The following is a 10022-nucleotide window of genomic DNA, read 5'->3' on the forward strand; positions in this document are numbered from 1 at the left end:
TGTGAGCCCAGGGGGGTGGGTACCCTGAGAAAAGCTGGTCTAACTACTAAAGATTGGGGCAAAGAAGGCATTAAGTACCTCAGCCTTTCCATCACCCCCTGTTGCTATGTTTCTTCCCATATCCAGTAAAGATGGAGATTCCCTTAGCCCTCCTTTTGTTGCTAATGTATAGAAGCATTTTTATTATCTTTTACAGCAGTAGCCAGATTAAGTTCTAATTGGGCTTTGGCTCTTCTAATTTTCTCCCTGTATAATTTCACAATGTTCCTGTAGTCCTTCTGAGCTTCCTGCCGCTTCTTCTAAAGTTAATAAATTCTCACTTTTAACTCAGTTCCAGCCAAAGCTCTGCTCATGTGCAGGTGAAGGTGCAAGTCTGCACAAGAGCTCTCCTTCACTGGTGCCAAACTCAGGCTCCCAATCCAACATATAAAGGCTCAGGAGCCTGTCACCTTGCAGATGTGGTTGGGTGCATTGTCTTCCTCAGCCCTGTGCTCATCACTGGTGTGTGTCTTTGGACCCAAAAGCAGCTGCAGATCTCCCAGGTACAATCCTGCTGGTGGGAGGTTCAGTCAAGCCCTGCCCGTGCAGGCACAGTGGGACAAGCAGGCATCTTCAAGGGCCACAAAGCGCCAAGGCAGACTCACAGTGGCTGGTGCCCTGCAGCCTTGCCCTGTTCTGCCCCACAGTCAAATCCTTCCAGGGGCAGTGCTGCTCTGCACAGCAGCCATGTGGAGAAGCAACGCACAGAGCACTGTCTCGGCTGCCTTATAGTACCTGTATAAGCAGTGCTATGTCCTGCGTGGCATCCTGTTGTCCCATACTGAGATTACAGAACTCCTCACCTGCCATAACTCACAGGCAGAGCTCGCTGCTGGGGCAGCAGCCCAGGCTTTTACACAAGGGTGCCAGGAGATCTGGCTCCTCTGCCTTCTCTGCCTGGATGTGGTGGGTAGATAGGATAGATGCTGCTGCCAATCTCTGTTCCTGCCCACACTGATGTGCTGCTGCATCTGAGTCTGACACCCTTCTGCTGCCAGCAACACACGTGGATGTCGCTTGCTGCGGTGCCAGGCTGCTGCCCCAAGCATTACACATCAGATCCTCTGCAGCTTCAGCTGGGCCTGTTTGCAGACCATGTCCACCTGTGATTAATTTGCATAGCAAGGCTTGTAAGTACTGATGTGATCTACAGTGATGGGAAAAAGAAAGCACAGGCACCAAATAATCTGCCTGTGTGCTGGAGATGGAGACATACAGTCTCGATTAGAGCTGGGATTTGCCAGCTCCTCTCCCAGGTTGTCTTGCTGCCAGCCCATGACAGCAAGCAGAGCTTGCTCTCAATGGCTGCTGGGGCTCTCAGAGGTCTTATAGGGTGTCTCCTTATGCAGTAGAAAAGACCAACATATCACCACTACCAGAGTACCCTGTGCCTCAAAGGCAGACAGGGGAGTTTGCAAGAAACCCTGGGACAGCCACATGGCTGATCACATAAGGGATCTCAAGGACCATATAAGCAGCAAATAGATGAAAGCAGGAAGAAGCAAGAAACATCTGCAAATGGGTAAAAAGCCTGAGCCTTGGGCTGCAGTGGATTTGAGCTGTCAGGCTTACTGCTCCCTTCTCGGAAGTGCGTGCAGAGCCTCCACTGATGCAGCTTTGCACACTCGCAGCCAGGACAGGCTATCGCCTGCCCAGTCTTCACAGAGCTTCTAGGAAGTGGCAGGATCTCCGGTTCCTTCCTGCACATTAGTCACTGCATGAGCAGCGCTGCTCCCCGCATCAGTTCTCAAGACTGATGCAACCAGGTGGGAACCACTGCAACTGCACCTCCGCTGCTGAAGAAGACACCCATTAGAATACAGCAACAACAACAAACAAAATCAAAGGGAGGCAGCTGCGTCAGAAGTTTGTCCGTGTTGTTCAGGCTTGTCTGGGAAGATCCAGGTCAGATCCGGCGCATTCCCGCCTGCTGGGAGGAGGCACCAAGGCAGCAGCCACCCTAGCCCCACCTGACTGCCCTGGGACAGGAGCAGTGGCAGCTGCTAGACAGGGTTTTTAGCCCTGCTGTCATTCCCCCTAGCCACACATCTGTCTAGGGGCACAGTAGCCTGTGTTTTGCCTGCTGCAGCAGCCTCTTATCGCCATGTTCCAGTATTTAAAGGACCTTTAAGGTACCTTAACACCCTGTTCCATTTAAAGCACCTTATTGCCCTGTTTCATTATTACAGGATGACTACAAAGAAGATGACTCCCTTTTTACAAGAAGCCACATGGAAAAGATGAGGGGAAATGAACACAAGTTACTCCTGGGATTCTGACTGGACATGAAGGGAGGTTTTGACAATGAGAACAATCAGCCATTGGAATGATCTCCCCAGGGAAGTGGTGGATTCCCAGACACTGGATGCTTTAAAGATTTGGCATTCTGGGCCATCTAGTCTAGGTCATGCTTTGCCTCCAAAGGTTGGACCAGATGATTCCTGAGGTCCCTCCCCTGAAAGCGGTGCATGCACTGAGGCACTATGTGCAGATGGGCTCCCCGGGGAGCTGCTCAGCTGCAGTTACATCAGGTTGCATCAGCCCCGACCTGTGAGCCCACTGTTTGCAGGTTTGGGGTGGGTAGCAGCAAAGCAGCATCCCAAGGGCAGACGCCAAATCACCATCTGCCTACAGACCCAGCGGCTGACCCCAGAGAGGCCAAAAGAGGGGCAACAGGTCTGGGCTGGGGGCTCCTGGGCCAAAAGGGGACCCTGAGGAGCTCTCCTGTTTATGAACAAAAGTCTTTTGAGGGTCCTTTTTTGAGGGATTTTTGTTCTGGCCTTGTTGAAAACAGTCTCCTATTTAGCTGCTGTTCATTTCCTGGATCAGGCTATCCTCAATGCTCTTCCTTCAAAGCATCCTCTGGGAGGAAGGAGTGCTTTTACCGTATGTGCAAAGCAAGTGCACTCTGCTCCAGCTTGGCCTAAAGACTCAGGTGAAGATTATTCCATTTCCCTGCCAACCCTGTGATGTTTCAGACAGGATTTGATGTGGTCTGACTGATACGTCCAAATAAAACGCTCCTGTGCGCTGGTCACATTCCTGGACCCTGCCTTCAGTCTCACAGTAGGGCAGTGACACCCAGGAGGCCAGAACTGTTGTGTGTACTCTGCCCTCTCTGCAGTGTCCTCTTCCTTCAGTCTGCCCATGCCAGAGCTGGACTGCTCTTGCAGCCGAGGAGGGGATGCCCAGGTCATGGTTTGGTTTCCTCTGTGCTGTGCGTAGCCACAGACGTACATTTCTCCCCATCTTTGTAACATCCCATACAGCTTTTTGTCTTTTCTTTCTGCTTTTCCTTTTTTTTTTTTTTTGATGCAGGACCCAGCAGCCACGTCCAGCCAGAGTCTTTTCATGTGTGGTATCAGTGCTGTGCATCCCCACTAAATCCTTCAGTAGCTGCTGTCCAAGGCAGTAATGCAGCCCAGCAGGCTGGATCTGGGCTCACAAGGGCCCTGCCAGAGTCACAGTGGGCTCATGGCATGGGTCTGGTCAATCCCCCTGTCCCCCATCTGTTTTCCTGCAGACCTTGGGCACAAGCTGCCTTTGCCGGGCTGGCATGGACAGGCCCACACCAGAGTGTGGGCTGCCTGGGGACTTGGCTGGGGTAAAAGCCTTTCCTGTGCTGGCAGCAGGGCCAAGCTGAAGGCTAAAGCCCAACCCATGCTTCTGGTCTGCAGCTCCATCCCTCCCGCCTCCCAGCACTGCCTGAAGTGCTAGCCTCCCTCCACGGCTGCCATGCCCGGAGCATGCAAGCCCTGGTCTGGACATGCCACCTGTCCTTAAGAGCAGCAGCAAACACACTTTTTCACCTTCTATACTTTTTCTGCAGCATCCAGGAGCCTTTTATAGCTAAAAGCCTTGGTGCTTTCTCATGGCACAGAGGGAAGAGCCCCCTGATCCCGCGGTCTCCCCTAGAGCACTGGTGTCTGCAGGAAAGAGGACGGCAGGGTTCCCATGCTTTCCAAAGTAATGTATGTTTGCTACATTCCTCCTCCTATCGCATCAGCTTATGGTCCCGCAGGATGTTTTGTTCCTGTTTATCTCCATTTTAAGTGCACAGAAACAAAGTGAGGGGAAAGGAAGGAGGAGAAAAAGGAGGCAAAGAGAGGAGAAACATCTCTGCTCTTCTGCTCCCAGTGCTTACATACAAGTCCAATCTCCAAAGCCAATTCTTCAGGGTCAGATGGTTTCAAGGCCATCCTGTACCCAAGAATTCAACATCCACCAGCATTCCTGTGGTTTTGCTTTTCATGTCTGAGCACCCCCAACACTCACCCTCATGCCCTCAGCACCCCACCCCAGACCACCTCTGGGCTACCTCCAGCCAGCATGTAAGAGCAGTATGAGATACCATTTTCTCATGTCCTGTGACGATAAGGGTGGGTTTTCTCCTTCTCCTTTTCTACTCTGTGTGCCCAGGAGCAGCTTGTCAGCCATCACAAGGGAAAGACGTTTTCCAGACATGCTGCAGGAATGCAAAGGAATTGTTTGCGCAATTAAGTGTTTGGCACCTGTCCCTTTCCAGAGTAACTCTTTCTATTAACCAAACCACTGTTCCAGTTTGCTGGAATCATTTGCAGTCCTGCTCCTGTGCTCCAGGGCAGTGCCTCGCGCCTCAATGTCATCTGCAGAGGGGAGAAGCACATGCCACATCCACCATCCAGGTCAATAATACAAACACAGCGTGGGACCAGACTGACAAAAAAAAACCCCAACAATCCTCAAACTTGCTTAAAGTATCTCTGCGATGTGGCCACAAACCATTGGCACTAGATACAATCATCCAACAAAGTCTGCACCCGCCTTCTAATGATCTCATTTAAACCATGCTGCAGGAAACCTCACAGGAGAAGGTGTAAAAGGCCTTGGCAGTGCCAAGAAATGTGCCAAGACACTCCTGCTCCTGAGTGGCAGCATCACCTCTGTCCTTGTTACAGGATAAAACCAGACTGGTGTGGTGCAGCCTGTTGTGATTGCTGTGCCAGTGCCACGATGCACTTTCTGAGTCTTCATGCTGCTTAACACCTAAATTAGAAATGCAGCCTGCACCTCAAAACGAATACTGATGCAAATACAGCATTAACCAGTTTGGTCCTCCCAGTGCCAACAGTTGCTGTCTTTTTTTCCACTTTGAGTCTCACAGGAGGCTACCACTATATTAACTGGGACTGCCAGTGGATCTGCTTGGGCTGTGGTATTGAAACTATGCATGTATTAAACATGAAAAAAAGCAGAAAAGAAGCAGGAAGAGCTTCTACTCTTCTTATAAATGGCTTTCTCTATGGAAAGTACACTTTTAATAAGTAGCAACAAACCAGCTTTTCCTTGGCATGCACATGAACCCCAAAATAGCACAGAAAGCATAAATTTAAGTTTTGCATTTTGAGCTCTCAATGAAGAACAGGATGTGAACACCATGCTCAGCGGATGGCGCTTCAAACATGACGTAGTACGACAGTACAAGAGGGGAATGGGTAAGATGTTTGCAGAATGGCCTTTTTAGCAGACCAGAACCAGGGTCACATTCAGCAAACACCTCCTTAGCCAGAGTGGAAGGAAAGGTTGATACACCTTTCACAGTTTTGGCCCATTGTACTGGGTTTGCATTGCAAGGTTGCGGTAGGGCGGGAAGCAGAGGTGTAAAATACAGAGATTCACAGGTTCTCAGAACCTGTTTTTCTCATACAGAGGCACTGCAGTCGTTATTCTGCCCCTGTACAATGAGGGTAAGGTGACCCAGGTTTACAACGAATTAGTCACTGAAGGATAAAGACATGTTGCTATGGTGGTCAGGAAAACAAAGTGATGGTGTAACTGTAGGTGATGGCGACCTTTCTCCTGAAACATCAATTATCTTTGGAGCTAGCACAAAGTGAGATCTGAACAACAGGACAGGAAAAGGCTTGCCTTTTTCAATATTTTTGTGAGCAAAACAGCAAGAGCTACAGGTGAATACGGATGACAGCAGGGAGATGAGATACATTCACCATCTTGGGTTTAACTTGGAGAGTTTCTACTAATTAAAATGCAAAGATGTTGAAAAGCATCCCAAACACTGAGTTTCACCTTTTTCTTCAGTTGTGGACCCTGACTGCCCAATGCCCAGTTTGCTTACCTGTACAATGCTCTGGTTTTGTGGCTGTGTCATGAGAAGACATTATTCTGCTTGCTTATCTTTATACTGTGTGGCACTTTCTCTCCACCTCATAAGGGTGGGCTGGCCCTGCCTTCCCCCAGGTATCTCAGCAAGATATCTTACATGTAAAATGCCAATGAGGGTATTGAATTTCTACCAAAAGGATCCAAAGGAGCTGGGCATCTCCACTCACTCACCACCAATGGGCCCAGTGCTACAGAGAGCTCTGACTTTGCCACCCATCGCTGCTGGATCACTATTCCCCCCATGAAAGTAGATGGGATCAGCTGCAAAGACAAACCTTCTCCTGATGCCATCCCTCCTCTGGCCATAGCCCAGAAGCTGTCCTGAAGGCAATGAAAAGCGCAGCCCTTTGCTGGCATCATCTGCCTTCAGCAGATGCAAAAACAGCAAGTGGAGTTTGAAAGAAGAAAGCAGGGGACTTGAGGTGTTGAGATGCTGCTCCCAAGCAAGGGGGTACTCACCTGCCAAACCCTCATGCAGAAGAGCTCCTGCAGAAGAGAGAGCTCCTCTTCATGGGGCAGGGCAGCTATTTCTTTCCTAAAGTTAGGCCATGGTTTGAGCTGCACCTTCAGGCTGACTTCACCTGCCCTGTCGCAGGCAGTGGGAGCACAGATGGGAGCAGAGCATCATGCAGCCACCTCCAGCAGCACAAGGCTCAGGGCCTCCATTTTTGCAGCCAAACTCACCAGGGCTCAGCTTCTCCAACAGTCAGATGCACTCCTTCTTAGTCTTTGCTAATGTCTCTTTTTTTTTCCTGCTTTCTGTTGTTGTTGCTCTTTTTTCTTACGTTTTTATATCTCTGCTTACAGGGCTTTCAACTCTCCACTGTGGAGTGAGTTTCAGCTGGGTGGTTGCTGCCCACAGACCCAGGCAGGCCATCCTGTATCAGACTCTATGTCCGTTGGATCTTGAAGGCTTGGGGCTATAAATTAGCTTTCACCTAAAACCTTTGGTACTGCAGCCTCGTGGCGAGGGAAGACCAGGCCAGCCTGCAGCCTTTACATGTCTGCAGCAGGTAAACTCCTCTCATGCTACGCTTGGAGGAGTTCAATTGGCCTAATTTTTCAACTCCCTGTGCACCGCAGTAACAGGGAAAGGTCTCTGTGTGTGACCCTCTGTGAAGCTGACTAGGCTGTGCCAGGAACCCAGCTTTCTTCGGGATGACAGCTGAAATGGCAATAGCGAATCCAGCTGAATGATGAAAGGATTGCTTCCACAGCTGCCCTCGATTGCAACAGCAGCCCCAAAGAACTGCAGAAACACACAGAAATGCCTGCAACTGCAAGGCTGGTCTGACCTCCACCCATTGTCCCACCAACAGCACGGCCCCATCCTGACCTGCTGAGGCATCGTTGCACGTGCCTGTCTGCAATCATCCCTAGCCAACACTGGCCAAAAGGCCTCGAGGTACCCAGACTACTGGTCTGCCTCAGCATGGCCATGGCTCTGCTACTGCCTCGGACAAAGGATTGCTGTGGATGTGAAATCACTCTTACAGCTCCCTTTGAAACCTTCCCATTTGTCAGCATCTTTCTAGGAGCTCCTGGAGATGGAAATTACCTACCAAAGACAATCTTGTGCCTGTTCCCTGTTCACCTTTAGTATTCCTGTATCTAATACCTCTAGTGCACAATGGCATGGGAAATACCTGTTTCTTGCACAAAAAAAAACCCATCAAAGAGCCAAGTATAAAACAAATATTGACTGAGTGCATTCTGAATGCAGCTTTTCCATCCTTTAGCAATTTTCCATCCTTCAGCTATTTTCCACTTACAAGTCCCCCGTCACCATATGACTCTGCATTTAAGGAGTCTTTCTCATCGTCCATATCCTGTTTCCCAGAGATTTTGTTCATGTATTCAGCAGCCTCAAGTAGGCTTTCTCCTAACTCCAGCTCTGCAGTCATTGCTAATGATCCTAGCTTTTCATTTGACTTGTACTTCATAAATGTCGTTTTCTTTCCCTTTCACAAGCAAATTGGATTTTCGGGTGAGGAAGCCCTTATAGCTTACACTAATGCAGAACTAGAGTTGATGCTAGAGTCTGAAAAGCCCTTCCTGGCCTCTCTCCAGCCAGTTGCACATTTTCTCTTACATAAATCTGTCTCGTGATTACATACACACACCCATACATACATATATATATACACACACATGCATATGCACGGTCAAATGAGGACGTGGAAAGATCCCAGCTGAAGAGCCCCACCCCTCCTGAGCCTGGAATTCGGCAGAAAATGACAGCCCAGACCTGGATACCTGTCAGCCCCGCATTCCAGGGGGTTATCGGGAGTACATCTTGCTGGGGTGCAAAGGAAGGCATGCGACCCAGAAATGCTCCTGCCAAACCCCCAGAGGCTTTGGGGCATCCCTCGTGCATTCACAGAAACTCCAGGAAAGGAGTCTATCCAAGAGTTTTGCTGGCAAAACCCAGGGTGCACCCAGCTCCCAGCAGACAGGGCAGGCTGCTCCCAGTCTGAAAGCCATGGTGAGGTGAACACTGCCCCCAGAATCAGAGCAGCTACAGGATGCACTACAGATATGTGTGTCAGCACTGCGGATGCTTTACCATAAAGACCTCAGAAAAAGGCTTCTTTAATACCTCAGCTGACTTCTCATGCTGTCAGTCACAAGAGATTTCAGTGGTGTTAAAGCAACCAAAACTAGAATGAAGGGAAGAAAGATGAACCTTATTTCCCTGCAGGTGTGTAGCTTCCTGTGGTTGATGCAGGTTCCACTAATAGCTCATCATGTCTTATTTCACTGATTCTGACCTACATGTTGGGAGGGGTACAAAGTAAAAAAGGTCTAAATAATTTATTATTGACCCACCGGGAGAAGAAGCAAATAATGAGCAGCACATTGTTATGTGGGAGCCTTTAAAGTAAAGGAGAAATAAATGTCTCACTGCAGATGAGAAATTCTTTCTGCTGGTAAATGACTGCCAGCTGTGACCATAGGAAAAACCCTTGCTCAGTCCTATACCCCAGCTCCTCCGGTGCTGATACACTGGTGTTTGTGGCACACAACACCAGTACTGGATAACCCATGATCATGGACAGACACACATGGAGGCACACCTATGCACAGGGCATGCACCGCTGCAGCAGGGAGGTTCCACACCTGAAAACCCTGTGCCAAGTCCCGTCGTCAAAATCGGGCTCGTTTTTTGGTGTTGATGCCTGGACAAAGTGGGCAGCAGGAGCTTCCCTGAGCGTGAGCATCAGGGTTTGGAGCACAGGGTCCTCATTAAAACAAACATGCCCAGGAAACCTGCTCGACAAGGAAACAATGACCTGGACTTATTTTGTTGAGTCAGAATGATGAAAAGGTGCTTGAAAGGAATAAACACTCCCACTTTTGAGTCACCCGATAAAAATCACACACTTTGACTATCTCCTAACTCTGCTGATGCCAAATGACTTATATGGAAAAGACTCAGTAGTTTTGCGGATTGCTGGGCTCGAGAAGGCCAGTGGGAATACACCTACTGCCTGGTAGATGGGCGTATGCTGCGCACTGTGCCTGTGGGTTTACACAAGGCCTCCTTCTGGTATCACTCAGCCACAAAGGAGCAGCGCCTTTGCACTGACAATTAAGCTGAGCTGGTGTAAAAGCCAGCCACTTGGGATTTCACACAGCACAGCCAGCGTGGAAGATTTTGTACCAGGGCACCTTTTTCACAACAGTCACTGGTGTGGATCAGCAAAACCCTTGGGCTAACAGTGTAGAAAACAGCTAGAGGCTAGGGAACCATCCTGCATGACCTTGGCCAGCATCGGAGAGTTCCTTCGCTCCCTGAAGGCAGGTGGGCAACACCATCA

The 10022-nt window shown here is 49.6% G+C and overlaps 1 long non-coding RNA gene across 1 annotated transcript; it reads left to right on the forward strand.

Moving 5' to 3' along the window:
• The first annotated feature begins 336 nt into the window (after nucleotides 1-336).
• On the forward strand, nucleotides 337-3076 carry LOC136004837 (uncharacterized). Its single transcript, XR_010608600.1, has 2 exons — nucleotides 337-542; nucleotides 2229-3076. It is a non-coding gene; the product is annotated as an uncharacterized LOC136004837 (long non-coding RNA).
• Nucleotides 3077-10022: the final 6946 nt, after the last annotated feature.

This window comes from Lathamus discolor, chromosome Z, assembly GCF_037157495.1.
Source record: "Lathamus discolor isolate bLatDis1 chromosome Z, bLatDis1.hap1, whole genome shotgun sequence".
NCBI lineage: Eukaryota > Metazoa > Chordata > Aves > Psittaciformes > Psittacidae > Lathamus > Lathamus discolor.